A 15,543-nucleotide genomic window follows, 5' to 3' on the forward strand; every position below is an offset into this window, starting at 1 on the left:
AAAATGATTTTTTTGTTGTGCAATCCTAAGCAAAATTAAGTTTCACTGAGCTCAACTGCACTTATTCAAAAATTCAAAAGGAAGTAGATATAGGACTGCAGTCTTTAGTATGAGCAACGGCAGTTCTCCATTGAACAGATAGGATTTACTCTGAATAAACATGTATAGGGTTGATTTTTAGCAACCACTAACTGAATATAGTTCATACAATTAACATACTAAAGCTATAATCATTAACTTTAGTGCATGTTATGTTAGTAACTTTAATGGTCAATGTATCACAATCAAAACACAACAATTCATTATTCTGGAGAAATGTGGTACGTATGCTATGCCCTGACTTCTCGTATATATTTAAGATTATTCATGTCTGTGTTTTGTTTATATAATGGAGTTCTATCAATTTACTTAGAAAGAAAATGTTCCCAAGTGATCCGCATTTTGTCTTATTGGAGATAATTTTTGTCCATTAGAGAGTCATACTGTGCCTGTGGGTGGAAAAGACATGCTTTGAGAAAATACGCATTGTCCAAATAATATTGATCTAGGCAGCAATGTTAGTATTTAACAACTACCCTCCTGAAAATACAAATATACAATGACTGAGAACATCTGCATGATTCTCCCAGTGTTGTATTTCTATAATGTTTTTATCCTAATAAAATATAAATTCATATTCAGTATGGTATGTTTTCTAGGATTTTAATTCCTTTATAGTTATTTAATGATAAATAAATAAATGCAGTTTCTCAAGTCACTCCTGACACGAAAAAATGATAAATATAGCTCCCAGTTTAAGACAATAATAAGGTTATTTCATATTGCTTGAAGTTCCAGAAAATTATAAAATTATAAGGTAAGGCTGATGTCCCAACAGACATACAGGGATCGTATTTTTCTATTTTATACAAGGGACAACCTTTTACTGTGTCACTGCATATAATGGAACACTAATGTGATAAGATCCTATGACTTGCCCAAGATCATCAAATGGGTTTTCATGGCCAAATGGGAATTCAAACCCTAGTCTCCAGAGTCTTAGTCCAACACTATAGGTCAGTAGCAGCTATGGGTTAGAGATAATGGAAGTTATAGTCTCACAACAATAAATAATAGTTAATTAATAGTTAATAGCTGTATTCTCACAGAGCACAAAATCTAAATGAAATAAAGCTTTGAATAATACCAGATGTGAAGGACATTAAACAGTTTTAAGCAGAGACTGGGAAATTAGATTTTTAGAATACTATTCTTAAGAGTTTCCTGAAATAACGGGTTGAAATCTCTTAGAACCAGTAGGATGGGATTCAATCTTTCTTTTTTGTGTTCTTAGAACAATCAATCTTTGTAAAATCTAACAACTAATGTGAACTTGGGGCTTAATGTAGCATACCTTGAAAGGTGTGCATTGACTAAGGTTTTTCTATTTGTCACTAAGGAAAATGTGCACATCTTTCATCTTGGCAGTACAAGATTTGTCAAAGTCCTTAATGTTCATTTTAAGTGCCTGGTCCTTTCAAAATTAGTTGCTAGGAAAGAAAATTGCTACTACATAGCAGCCCTGGCGAGTTTTTGAAAGAGTTCACTTTGGTTCACTTCAGTGTGATTATGTATCATTACCACTTTCATGGAGGAGCGAAAAAATTATGCTTGAATGCTAATTTGGACATTTAGTTGATTTTCACTCAGAAGGCCTAGGAAGGAAAAGATGCTTTTGGCAGTAAAATGTTTGAAGGTCTGTGCAACACTTGAATCACTCGAATCCTAAATTCAGAACACTGGTGACCTACTTTCTCTGCTTTATCCATCAACCCAGACAATTAGCTCCCAGCATCAATTCAGGTCACCAGTCACCTCAGCAACAAGAACACAATTTAGGCTATAGTCTTTGATTTCAAACTAATATGCAAGATGCAAACAGGACCCTTTGGCTTTGTTTGAATTATGGAACTGCCTCTTGACCACAAAATAGGCTCTTTGTACATTGTTTGTTCTACCAGAAAAGTCTCCAACAAAACAGATATATTTTTAAAGGCTTAGTAAATAAGAATTAAGTTGTTAGTCCTAATTTAAGTAGACCCCTCAAAAAATCAATGGGAACTTGTAAAGTCAACCTTTATGCTAATTCTATTGATTTAGTTTCTGTATTCAAGTTGGAGCAATTGGATTTAATGCTTTGATTTCTTGTTATTATGTGTCCTTGAGTTGACTCTGACATTTTGACACCACCGCAGGGTTTCCTTGGCAAGATTTATTCAGAGGATATTTCCTATTGTCTTTGTATGAAGCTGAGAATGTAACTTGCCCAAGGTTACCCTAGGGGTTTCCATGACTGAATCCTGAGTCCTAGTCCAACACTCAAACCACTGCATCATGCTGACTCTATGTACCACAAAGACCCTTAGACTGCTGCACATTAAAACAGTGAATTGCTAGTTCCAATTGGAGTAGATTCACTGGGATTTACATGAGCACCAATTTATCACTCAGCAATGGATTAAATGGGTTCATTCAACCTGGGACCAGTCAGTGGACTAACACCTATATTTAAAGATTGCTAGGTTTTTTGTTGACAGAATTCATTGCTATTTCCACAGCATGCCATAAGCAGCTATTCCTAAAGTGAAATGCACCACAAAGCTAAGGATTATACTGAATGTCACTAATGATGAAGAGACGATCAACTCAACTCTGGAACTCCCTTCTTCCCAGGGAAGCCAGGATGGCCACCTCCAAGCCGTCCTTCCTTTTTATTCAGCCAGGCTTCTAAAGAAGAGGGTTTTTAAGATCAAATCTAGGGAGTGCTGTAGTTTTAGCTTTGAATATGTTTTAATCAGTTTTTCTGGTTTTTAACTGTGAATTTTAATGTCACTGATATTTAATTCTGTTTTAATGTTTGTAGATTTTAAATTGTATTGAAATGCTTTTAATGTAAACCTCTTCATTATCATAATCATATATTGTGTTGTAAAAGACAATATAGAAATTTGGATTTTAATATCAGAGTTTCTAGCAATTTGGCTGTAGTTAGCAGATATAAACTATTGGCAGCCTTCCTTAATTTGGTGCCTTCTGAAACCTTTGGATACAATTTATGGCCCTCCTGACTGACATGATGGCTGCAGCTGGTCAGGCTTAAAGCTGAAAAATGTAAAAAGGAAACTAGCTTGTGAAGATAGTATATATAGGTTGAGTATCCCTTATCCAAAATGCTTTGATCCAAAAGTGTTTGGGATTCCACATTTTTTCAAATTTTGGTATACCTGTACTATATTTACATATATACATTCATCATCTTGGAGATGGGACCCAAGTTTACACATGAAATTCATTTATGTTCTATATACTTTATAGTATACTAGCTTGGGTATCCGGCGCTGCCCGGGTTATTTGAGAAGGACCTTGTATGTTTTTGGATGTGAGGTCATACCAGTTTGGTCCTATGTTACACTGTTTCTTAGACAAAACTCAGTCTTTGTTTTTGTTTTTTATGAATGCTCCCATTAGAAAATGCATAAGGAAGTGGGTGAACTACAATTTGCAAAAATCTTGGTTCAATCTTCCCAAAACTCCCCCAGTATTCACAGTTGGCCATGGTGGGTCTATGTGCCAAATTTGGTCCAGATCTATCACTTGCTGGGTTCCATGTTCTTTGAATACGGGTGAGCTGTAATTCTTATGCCAAGGTCAATCACCCCAAAGTGCACCAGTATGCAAAGTTGGCAGCATTGGGTCTGTGTGCCAAGTTTGGTCCAGATCAGTCATTGGTGGGGTTCAGAGGGCTCACGGAACACAGGTGAACTATAATTCCCAGAGTTAAAGGTCAATCACCCACAAAGTCAATGTTCTCAGTTGGCCATGTTGAATTTGTGTGCTGAGTTTGGTTCAGATCCCTCATCTGCTCAATTCAGTATTCTCTGAATGCAGACAAACTGTAACTCCTGGATATCAAAGTCAATCACGCCCAAACCTTGCCAGTATGCAAATTTTGCCATGTTGGGTCTGTGCGGCAAGTTAGTTCCAGGTCCATCATTGGTGGGGTTCAGAGTTCTCTTAGATTGCAGGTGAACTATACATCCCAGTCTCAACAACTCTTATAAATCACGGTGAATTCTCCCCAAGCCTCTCCAGTATGTTCAGTTGGTGATCAATTCCTCTGTTTTCTGTGTGCCACAGGAAAGGGTAGGAAAGGGTTAAGGGAGAGGCAGTGGGTAAGGTCATGCTAATGGCGAGAGAAACAAACACTGGGATGTGTTCACTGTAACATGCAATGTTCTGGGAGGGAGTGACTTGGTGGCTTCTCAGCACTGGGAACTATAACCTGCTTGTGAAAGTTGGAGATGACACTTGTGCCACATACACATATAGATTTTCACATTTATTATGTGTATAGATAGTATATAGTATATTAAGCCCCTGGTGGTGAAGCGGGTTAAACTGCTGAGCTGCTGAACTTGCTGATCGAAAGGTCAGCAGTTCGAATCCAGGGAGTGCATTGAGCTCCCGCTGTTAGACCCAGTTTCTGCCAACCTAGCAGTTCGAAAGAATGCAAATGTTAGTAGATCAATAGGTACCGCTCCAGCGGGAAGGTAACAGTGCTCCATGCGTTCATTCCGGCCACATGACCTTAGAGGTGTCTATGGACAATGTCGGCTCTTCGGCCTAGAAATGGAAATGAGCATCAACTCCCAGAGTCAGACAGGACTAGACTTAATGTCGGGGAAAATCTTTACCTTATTATACTTTATATATATAGCCTGAGGGTAATTTTTATATACAATATTTTGATACTATCTCAACCATACAAGTGAACAATATTGCAGTATTTTGGATTTGGGAGTATATTGGGTTTTGGAATCTAATCAAAAGGATGCTTAACTTGTACTGAAATTTTCATTCCACGACTATCTAACATACAGTCAAGAAAATAGACTTGCTTACAAACAGTTGTCCCAGAATAGATCTGTTACTCTTTAAGATTCAATAAGCCTTTTATTGTTGGTAGTTTTTGTTTGCTAACTTACAAAGCAGGCACATTTATTTATTCATTTTTAATTAATACTGTACATTTCAATTCAACATTTATAATGTGGTGTGCCACAATCTTACAACAGTGATAAAAATAAAGTTACGAGCAATAAAGCAGAATAAAACAATAGGAGAAACAATAAAGGCAATAGGAGCAGAACCAATTAAAATTCTGACAACAAAACAAAAACATTAATGCATATTAAAATGCAGATGGGACTCAGTGCCAATGTTCAAACTTCAGCATTTTCAGCCAAGGCAGAGGTAGCTTTAACTGAAAGAGCACAGCCTGGTCTAGTTTAGCCCAAAAAATCTAAGCAAGACAGTTTCCAAATATTGAGGTTACCAAGAGGCGCTCATGTCATGGAAAGAGATAACGATGGGAGAAAATGACAGTTCAAATTTCTGTTCTATCATTCAGGTGAGTCCATACACAAGTCAGTGTCTTAGAACCTAACTACCTCACCCATGGGAGAAATCTCAGCAACACAGAAAGAAACTAATCTTTCATTCATTGCTGAATCCGGTTCAGAATATTATCTTTGGAAATTAAAGGTATTGTGAATCTCCTGTTCCATATACACAAGACATTTCCCTTTAAATATTTCTTGTGTAAATTTCATATGTATTAGATTCACTTCTTTCCCTGTCTCTGTGATGTTTCCTTATAAATAAGAGCTGCCATCCCTTCAATCCAAGCAGAACAGCAACAAAAAGATATTTCTAGTACTTGTTTGCAGATGGATATAACAGAGATGGGAAACATCTTTGCCACATTGCTTCATATTAAAATACTCCATCTAATTAAATGTCTTTCAACCCATATGGGATTCTGTCTTTTGGGTGATTGTATTGAAGAGTATATTCCAAAATGTAGGCACAACAGAGTACAAAATACAATGCCAGCTTTAATTAAACATGTTTTATTTTCCTTTCAGTCTAAATATTTGGCAGTTAAAGCCATTTTGCCGCAGGTTGAATTGTACAAGACGGGTGCCAAACTGGGTAATTACTTTCTTGGTGTATATGCCACTTGGACTCCCTGCAAAATGTAGGGGCTAAGGAGAACAATAGAAACCGGAGCACTTTCATTCAATTATTTTATTTATTGAGTTCCCCCAGGGAAGAGTTTAAAGTTATCTTCCATAGTCCAGCTCCCTTGGAGATGCAGTAATTCATAACACTTGCCCAAATGCAATAGGTAAAGCAATAGTCATTATTTAGACAGGAGATACCATGCCTTGCCCTCTGCTCTTTTCCTTGTCTTTGGCAAGAAAACTGCTAGGTCTATTCCACCAGTATTTTACAAGGGTCAAAGGAAGAATTGGATGACTTTAAAAGGGAATGGGAGAACTTATGGGAAATGGAGGAATTGGTGGTGGTCACTATTCTTGATGGATATATATTTATTATGGTGCCAGAGGCAGCACCCCCATATTTGTTGGGGAACATAAGCAGGAAAGTGCTGCTTCATTCAAGCCTGCTTGAGGGCTTGGCTTAGGCAGTTGGCTACCCCTATGGAAATTGAATGGACTAGACACAGATCTTTGGTCTCATGTTCTATAATTTATAATCTAGGCAAATGGTTCCCAACCTTTTTTTGACCAGGGACCACTTTGACCAGGGACCACTCTCCAACATTATTACCAAAAGGGTTACGAATCAGTTTTTGGTGAACTTTAGATTTGTTATCTGGGGTAATGATTCAGAAAATAGCATTCGATAGACCACATCAGCTCTGGTTTCTGATACAGAACATATGCCATCTAGTAGTTGCCATCTGCTTGCCCACAGAAAACCATATTTAATAATCTAGAGCTGATGTGGTCTATCCAATGTAGTTTTATGAATCAGTGCCCGAAATAACTCCAGGAGCAGGCCTAAAAATGAAGATACCAAGAATTTATTATTATTATTATTTGGTTGGGCTGTGTTATTGTTCGTAGCAGTAACAGTGAGGTCGCAGACTATATTTTAGTTTTTGCAGACCACTGGTGTTCCACGGACCACAGGTTGGGAACCACTGATCTAAGAGAAGTGTTAGCCATTTCCTGTGATTAAGCATAGAATAGCCTCAGTCATGTGGGGAGTAGGGGGGGAAGGATCAGGTTGCAATTTTTAATGTAAAGGTCTGAATAAATTAATGGTTGATCCAAGCCATTTTATGACATGAGCTGAAAGACAAAATATCTCTCCACTCCATGACTGGACTTGCAACTGAAACGTAATTCCTATATATAAATGGAATTCTGAAGAGTGTCCATTTCTTCTTCTTAGAATAAAAATAACAGAGCTGTCTCTGTGGAAACACCTACCTTTAGGTCTAGTTACAGAGAATGCCCTGTTATTTTATTTTAAAGAGAAGAAATTGACACTCTTCAGAATTTCTACTTGGTTGCTTTCATGATGTTTCCAAGGAAAGTCAAAACCTTCTTATTTAGGCATTTTATCAGATCAAATGCCTATGTTTTTGGGGATTTTAAAAATGTTATTTGGAGTTTTACTGCAGTTTGTGGTCACCTTTTATTGCTGTTATTTTAACAACAAATCTAAGCAACGAGCAGTCACCAGAAGGGCACAATAATATCTTTATATAAAACAAACACACATCAGTGCTATTCTTTGGTAGAGAAAGAAGTGGCAAAAACATGCCCAATTATTTTAAAGGAAGTTGTGGGTTTTGAAGGAAATCATTTGTGACCAGAGGGGGGGAAATTAAACCAAGATTAGGATGCTTGTACATTTCTAAGTGCAAACTCTTGACTCTGCATGATTCCTCATTTAAAATATATATAAAAAACAAGTCTATAAAATTTAGACCCAGCTGTACTGAACTCTGTCAAATATTTGAAGTTTCAGATGTGGTCTCCTTAAAAATACATGTAGAAAAAGTATGCAATTAGTGCTTCAAATCACACTGTCATAAAATGTATGAACATTAAAATAGCTTTGACCAGTCTCTTAAGTATTGCAAAAGCAACCAGTTTAGTCCAAAGCCAGGTCAACAGTTTAAGTACACTTTTAAAAAATTCTCTTCAAACATGTCATAAAACAACATCTTGATCTATTCATATACCTTAACCACACATAAAAACAGAAATATAGTGTCTGACCTTGAAGAAGATCAAAGATTGGTACTCTGTAGGAAATAATCCCAAATCCTAGCATTAGCCCGAAACCTTCACAGTGTGTTTGTATGTTTCTCTCATCCCATCCACACTGCAGAATTATAGCAGCATGACAACACTTTAACTGCCATAATACCACCCTATAGAAATCTGGGATATTTCTTTTGTTGTCTGTGTGAAATCTAGCAATTCAACATATACTGACACTGAAGGGGTCCGTGTTATTTACTGTAAGGTCAACTTTGGCTTATGATGACCCTATGAGTGAGAGATCTCCCAGATCTCTGGTCATTAGCTGCTCTTCTCTCTCTCAAAAATCCTCACTTACTAATGAAACAGGAAATGCCCTTGTTAAGAGATTATAAGTAGCCTGTTCATCTAATTGAAGAAGTCAATTGCATTGATGCCACGAGGTGCATCTACACTGTAGAAATAACACAGTTTGAAAACACATTAACTGTCATATCACAATGCTATGGAATATGGTAGTTGTAGTTTGATGAAACGCCAGCAGAGAAAGCTAAAGACCTTGTAAAATTTATAACTCCCATGACTCCATAGCACTGAACCATAGCAGTTAAAGTACTGTCAAACCATATAAATTATACAGTGTAGACACACCCACAGTCAAAAGAAATGGCAAGCCAACAACTGAAGGAACCATATTACTGACATTTCTGCCTTGGCAACATAAGGCAAGTGGTGCTTCAAGGATTCTGCCAGTATCAGAGTCTCTGGATTACTTCAGCCCCCCAAAGAACCTGAAGACAGCCAAGACTTTTCTTTTGTACCTCAGAAGCTAAATAAACAGAAAGGCTAACCCAAGAAACAGCTATTTAACAATTGAACCACCTACTTCACTCTCTCTCACACACAATACATGCACACACTCACACACAGACCAACTATATGTGCTTTGGAAAAGATTTGTAAATGTTTCCACTGTGCATTGCTCATAAAACTTCACAGCCTGGAAAGGTGCCCTGGATGCAATGTCATTTTGTATGCTGCCAGAAAGGGAGAAAAAAGGAGAAGCACTAATAAAATCACCATTAACAAGAGAGCACAACGAGAGAGGCAAGGTCCCAGCAAGAAGGCCTAGCTTTTCAGAAGTAAAAGAGAGAGCAAAGCCTGAGATTGCGAATGCCAGGCTCAATAGGGGGAAAGGAGGTTAAGGGTGAAAGGGAGGGAGGGAGAAACAGGCAACTTTCCAAACCATTTTACACATTCCTTGGACCAGTGAAACTGTTTTACAACCATCACTGATTTGGAGCCAAAAGCAGTGGGCAGCAACAAACCCACAGTTTTATTGGAGCTGAATACTCACCCTGTTCTGTGGTGTGATGCATGGGCTGGTAATGAAGCTAGAGGAAGACATGCTCAGTGATTCAGTAAAACAACAATCAAAATAACACACACACACACACACACACACACAGAGAGAGAGAGAGAGAGAGAGAGATACATGCAGCCATTCGTTTTTAAGAAAACCTTGGGGGTTGGGGTTTGTTTCTTTGTTTTTTTTTGGGGGGGGGGTTGAAAATTTAGAGGCTGCTTAAGCTTTTTTGTTTGATAAATTCATAGGGCCCCTGCAGTACTAGGACCCAGGGCAGTGTACCATATAAAAGACAGTAAATGCCATATAAAATCAATAACAATCACAGATGCAGCATCCAAAAACCATTAAAATCAGATAGTTCATAAGATCCATAAAATCTATAAAACCAAGAAACAAAACTGGCCTCCTATAAAGTGAACTGCAATGCAGAGGCCAATAAAGAAGTATTTTCCTATTAAAGAAAAAACAGCAAAGTTGACAGCAGGTGAACTTCTCTGGGGTGTTCATGACATATAAGGGGCATCATGACCAAGAAAGCCATCTCTCTTGTTACTATTCACCTGTCTTCTGTGAAAAGCTGATAAGAAGGACCAGAATCAGAATGAGCAAAGGGTCTATGTTTCTTCCCTTGATTTTGTGAGGCCATTCACAGATCCACATCAGACAGGATCTGGTGCCTAAATACCCCAAATACTACAGATCCCATTCAAATCCAATCAGTTGCCATTAGTACTTGGATGGGAGACCAGTAACAAATATCAGGTGCTATAGGCTATATTTTAGATGGACAGTAATTTGAAATTTTCAAATATGCCATATGGAGATTAATAACACCTCATGCATGCCCAAATGGAAGAATTCAAATTTTCAGGGACAAGTATGTGTAAAGGAGTGTGGGGATCATTTTGGACTCTTCCTGAACTTATGGAGGCTTCAGCACAATTTTCTGGAACTGCAATTGCTTTGCTCACTTTTGATCAATTTTCAGAAAACATTCAAGCAATTTCAAGGTGGGCTGAAAAAACACAGAGAGCAAACCATGTCTCTACTATAATGTTTTGGTCAAGCTTTGGGGTTTTTGTAGCCTTTGAGATGGGGGGAAAGGCCAAGTCAAGATTTCGTAGGCCAAGGATTGCATGAACTAGGCTTGCTCAAATAATTCGTTTTCCCCGTTAACCGTTATTAATTCGTTATTTTCGTTTGTTTTGAAGCAATTTTGAAGCATTGGTTGTCACACGTCTGGATATCGCGGTTTCGAATCGCGAGAGGCCGTTTTTTGTTATGTCGTCGTTTTTTTCATTAGGAAAAAAAAGCTTTTGCAAAGCACCCAAACTCCCACCATTCAGGCCCTTCCCTTTTGCCCCTCAGCAAAAGGGGCGTCACGGGCTCAGCCAATGGGAGGGGGCGAGGGGGAAGGAGGCCGAGGAGGAGGAGGAGGAAGACGGAGGGGGGAAATGGCCGCCGCCGCCTCGCCTCAGCAGCTGATAATAATTTATTATTATTACCTCCCAAGGGTGATCTCCCAATAGCCTACCGAGGAAGGACTGGGCCAGGTTTCTGTCTTCGGGAGGGAGGCTCTCGCGTGTCAGCGCCCAGGAAGGCGAGGCCCGCACGTCGGAAAGGAGGCGCGTCCACGTGTCTTTCCTTTCTTCTTCCAGGAGGGAAGGAGGGGGAGAGGGAGGTCCCCCCTTGGTTGCCCTCTTTCCCTCCCGAAGTGGCTCTTGAAAATGGGGCGCTTTTCCCCTTCCCCTCCCGCCCTTCCCGCGACCTTCCCCAAGGTCTCCCCCGAAGAGCCCACCGACCTTTCCTTTCCTTCGGGCGGCGTCCTCTCCTCCTCCTCCTCGGAAGCCTTGCGGGGAGGATGGGGCTGGGAGGGAGGGAGGGAGGGTCGCTTAGGAGGCGGAAGGCGAAGGCGGGCGAGGGGCGCAGGCGGCGCTGCTCATGCCTCCCTCACTGCCTGCCTCTGCTTCTCCCTCTGCCGCCCCCTCCTCCGCTTCCTCCGCCTCCTCCTCGCAAGGCGCATCCAGGCGGGCGGAGGCGGCGGATCGAGACCCCTTCCCCTCTGCTTCGTCCTCCTCCGGCGGCTGTCCTCCCTTCGCTCGCTCGCCCTTCCCTGCCTGCCAGGCCTGATACTCAGAGGTTGTGAGGTATGTTGGAAGCTAGGCAAGTGGGGTTTATATATCTGTGGAAGGTCCAGGGTGGGAGAAAGAACTCTTGTCTGTGGGAGGCAAGTGTGAATGTTGCAATTGGTCACCTTGATTAGCATTGAATAGCCTTGCAGCTTCAAAGCCTGGCTGCTTCATACCTGGGGGAATCCTTTGTTGGGAGGTATTAGCTGGCCCTGATTGTTTCCTGTCTGGAATTCCCATTTTCTGGGTGTTTCTGGGAAGGTAATGGCACTCCATGTAGTCATGCCGGCCACATGACCTTGGAGGTGTCTATGGACAACACTGGCTCTTGGGCTTAGAAATGGAGATGAGCACCAACCCCCAGAGTCAGACATGACTGAACTTAACGTCAAGGGATACCTTTACCTTTACCTATACACACACACACACACACACACACACACACACATATGCAGGGACTATATATATATCACACACACACCAATTTAACAAAGTTTCAGCCACAAAAACAAAGTTTCTGAAGTAGAACAATGACTTTCACAGTAAAGACAACCCAATTTAACAGGAAATAAGACTTTCAAACCAGGAACAGATTTCTGCAATTATTAAAAAATGGTTTATTATAAAAACTATGAAAATTCGCCAAAAATCAGAGGATAAGGGAAACGTTCCAAATTTTGGTGAGCTATCAGTTTTAAATGTGTTCTACCACTGTACCAAGTTGGAAGAAGATCACTCAAAAAATGAGGGTGGGAGAGTCCTGTAAAGTCCTCTCCCTCTGTGCTGTTTTTGGGTATTGCGCATGCGCGTCCGCCATTAACGAATTAATTTAGAAAATAACGAATTTTCGTTAATTTCGAATTTTTTGGGGGGCCAAATTCGGAAATACCATCAGAAACGAAAAGCTGCCCCCCTCTAATTTTGAAACGAGTTTAGAATCAAATTTTTCGTGGATCGATCAAGCCTAGCATGAACTAACCCATTACCAGGGCTCCATGCATGGTTCCCAATTCTGCTGTATACAATTTCTGCTGGCATTCTGCTTTTGACATAAACATGCATAAACATGCCACTACCTGCATCCTAGACCCCTGCCCATCCTGGCTGGTGAGAGAAGCCAGAGGGGGATTGGCCGAGTGGGTGAAGGTGGTGGTGAATGCCTCCCTTAGGGACGGCATTTTTCCAGCGAGCTTCAAATTGGCTGTGATAAAACCGCTGTTGAAAAAGCCATCACTGGACCCCACTCAATTGGATAACTATCGGCCGATTTCCAATCTCCCCTTTTTGGGCAAGGTCGTGGAACGGATGGTGGCAGCGCAACTCCAGGCATTCTTGGTAGATGCTGATATTCTAGATCTGGCACAGTCTGGCTTCAGGCCGGGGCATGCCACCGAGACAGCCTTGGTCGCCTTAGTCGATGATCTTCGCCGGGAACTGGACAAGGGGAGTGTGTCCTTGCTGGTTCTGCTGGACCTCTCAGCGGCTTTCGATACCGTTGATCACGGTATCCTTCTGGGACGACTCGCCGGGTTGGGCATTGGAGGCACTGTTCTGCAGTGGCTCCGGTCCTTCCTGGAGGGACGATCCCAGATGGTGTCACTGGGGGACACCTGCTCGGCTCCACAGCCATTGTCCTGTGGGGTCCCGCAGGGGTCGATATTGTCCCCCATGTTGTTTAACATCTACATGAAGCCGCTGGGAGAGATCATCCGGAGTTTCGGGGTAAGATGTCATCTGTACGCAGATGATGTCCAGCTCTGTCACTCCTTTCCACCTGTCACTAAAGAGGCTGTCCAGGTCCTGAACCGGTGTCTGGCCGCTGTGTCGGACTGGATGAGGGCCAATAAATTGAAATTGAATTCAGACAAGACGGAGGTCCTCCTGGTTAGTCGCAAGGCTGAACAGGGAATAGGGTTACAGCCTGTGTTGGACGGGGTCGCACTCCCCCTGAAGATGCAGGTTCGCAGTCTGGGGGTGATCCTGGACTCATCGCTGAGCCTGGAGCCTCAGGTTTCAGCGGTGGCCGGGAGAGCCTTCGCACAACTCCGCCTTGTGCGCCAGCTGCGCCCGTTCCTTGGGAGGTCTGACTTGGCCACGGTGGTCCACGCTCTGGTCACATCCCGGCTGGATTACTGCAACGCACTCTACGTGGGTCTGCCTTTGAAGACGGCCCAGAAGCTCCAGCTGGTGCAGCGGGCGGCAGCCAGGTTAACAACGGGAGCGGCTTACAGGGAGCGTACAACCCCCCTGCTAAGCCAGCTCCACTGGCTGCCGATATGCTACCGAGCCCAATTCAAAGTGCTGGTTTTGACCTACAAAGCCCTTAAACGGTTCTGATCCTGCCTATCTATCCGAACGTATCTCCTCCTATGAGCCCGTTAGAACCTTAAGATCTTCCGGGGAGGCCCTGCTCTCGATCCCATCTGCCTCGCAGGCGCGGCTGGTGGGGACGAGGGACAGTGCCTTCTCGGTGGTGGCTCCTCGGCTGTGGAACTCCCTCCCCAGCGATATCCGGTAAACCCCATCCCTCCTGGGATTTAGAAGAAAACTAAAAACTTGGCTCTGCGCCCAGGCATTCAGCGAATAAGCTCATTGGCTGTTGTAATTGGGTCGCAAATCTGTAATTGTAGCAGTAGTGAATGACTGAGGATGGTGCAATATCGCTGCTTTGCAGCGTTTTAATTTTTGTATACTTTTTATCATGTTTTTATCATGTTTTAATTGTTTTGTTTTTATAGTATATTTGTTGCTGGCCCTCGTGGCAGAATGTAAGCCGCTCTGAGTCCCCTCGGGGAGAAGGGCGGGGTATAAATGCATGTAATAAATAAATAAATAAATAAGCCATGCTATGTATGTGAGGTTAATTATTTGCCATAGCACAACAGATGTATTCTGCTGATGGCAGTAGATTTGTAATAATAATATACTTTATTTATATTCCACTGTATCTCCCTGAGGGGACTCAGAGCGGATTACAGGTACATATATGGCAAACATTCAATGCCATTATACAATTGAAGGGACAGACAGTATATAAACAGAAGCAGGGCTTCCCTATTTTCATCTCCGGCATCCAGCTGTGCTCGACTTGGCCATGGAGAGGTGCTGTTGTTTAATTTTTCCATGCCGAGGAGCATGGAATGCTTTTCCTGGTTGGATTTTTGCCAGCATGTTTTTCAGGGTGCCTTTTATCTTCCCACCAAAGCAGTATCTATTTATCTACTTAAATTGTTGTTTTCAAACTGCTAGATGAGCAGAAGCTGGGCTGACAGCGGGAGCTCACCCCGACACAGGCTTGAACTGCCGACCTTCTGGTTGGCAGGATTTCTATAGCTGACAGTTTAACCCGCTGTGCTAGCCTGGCCCTCATTGCACAATGGCACCCATACATGTTTTGCATAATGTTGATATTCTGCATGGGGGTTTCATAGTGCTGGTGTAAAACATTTATGCTAAGACGAGGAGAAATTGAATTGGAGCCTTTGTGTATAGTTGTTTTCATCAGGTTACTTGATTGCATCTAGGAACCAGAAGCAAGGGCAGTGGGAGTGGTCCTATTTTCTCCTTTGTGTACATTTATTGTAATGTATGAAGAGACAAAGTCTGGAGAAACCAGTATCTAGAGAAAACCTGACAGTTCAATACACATCTCCCCAACCCCCAGGAATGAGCTTTCAGACTGTGCCTTCAGGCAACTTTAAAAGCCAGTCTCCTCTTGCAATGAAAGTGACAAAAGGCATCTCCAGACTACCTTGAAACAAGTCATTTTCAGTTCACATGGGAGTCCTCTCCTTGCAGCATAAGCATGCACTGGAAAACATATCACCAAGACTTTAAGGCATATACTGGGGTCATGGAGTGAGAAATAGGTTATCACATTAAAGCACAGTCAGATAGATCTACAAGGAAATAGTAGGTC

At 41.7% G+C, this 15,543-nt stretch overlaps 1 protein-coding gene across 1 annotated transcript in view; it reads right to left on the minus strand.

Annotated features, from left to right (window-relative positions):
- nav2 (neuron navigator 2) overlaps window positions 1-15,543 on the minus strand; it is a 691,770-nt gene that overhangs the window by 375,999 nt on the left and 300,228 nt on the right. The gene's annotated exons all lie outside the window — the stretch shown is intronic.

This window comes from Anolis carolinensis, chromosome 1 (genome assembly GCF_035594765.1).
Source record: "Anolis carolinensis isolate JA03-04 chromosome 1, rAnoCar3.1.pri, whole genome shotgun sequence".
NCBI lineage: Eukaryota > Metazoa > Chordata > Lepidosauria > Squamata > Dactyloidae > Anolis > Anolis carolinensis.